Below are 626 nucleotides of genomic sequence, written 5' to 3' on the forward strand. Positions count from 1 at the left end.
GGGGAGCCTGGGTCACTCAACACTGTGCCCCTGCTGTGGCTTGGAGCCACGGGTCCTGCATGGAACTCTCAGAGCAGGCAGGATCTGCCCTGACCACAGCCCACGGGGAAAGCAGCCACTGCCTGCAGAGAGGGTGGGACTGGGGCAGGAGGCTTCAGGTGAGTGGGGTGTAGGGACAGTCAGGAAGGCTTCCAGGGGTGTCAGAGTTGTCCCCAGCTCCTGCAGCTGAGACCACAGCAGTATCACAGGCTTCGGGGCTCATGGGGTGAGCCAGCATTGGCTGGACATGTGGAATGACCTGGAGACAGGAACGGCCTCTGGGAAGACAGGCTCCGAGTCCCCCTTTTGCTGAGCATGGCTTGTCCCCTTCAGGACCCGTTTGATGCAGCCGGGTACTACCAGCTGGCACTGGCAGCCGCCATGGACCTGGGCAACAAGAAGGCACAGCTGAAAATCTACACGCGGCCGGCCACCATCTACCACAACTTCCTCCTGGACCGCGAGAAGTCGCTCTTCTTCTACCAGAAGGCAAGGACCTTCGCCACAGAGCTCAACGTCTGCAGGGTCAACCTGCCTCCTCTGCCACTCTGCGGGTGGGCCCCCTGGTTGGCCCCAGCCACCCTCGC

The 626-nt window shown here is 62.3% G+C and overlaps 1 pseudogene; it reads left to right on the forward strand.

Annotated features, from left to right (window-relative positions):
* LOC105522462 overlaps positions 1-626 on the forward strand; it is an 80,367-nt pseudogene that overhangs the window by 22,256 nt on the left and 57,485 nt on the right.

This window comes from Colobus angolensis, unplaced genomic scaffold (genome assembly GCF_000951035.1).
Source record: "Colobus angolensis palliatus isolate OR3802 unplaced genomic scaffold, Cang.pa_1.0 Scaffold43, whole genome shotgun sequence".
In the NCBI taxonomy this organism is placed as follows: domain Eukaryota; kingdom Metazoa; phylum Chordata; class Mammalia; order Primates; family Cercopithecidae; genus Colobus; species Colobus angolensis.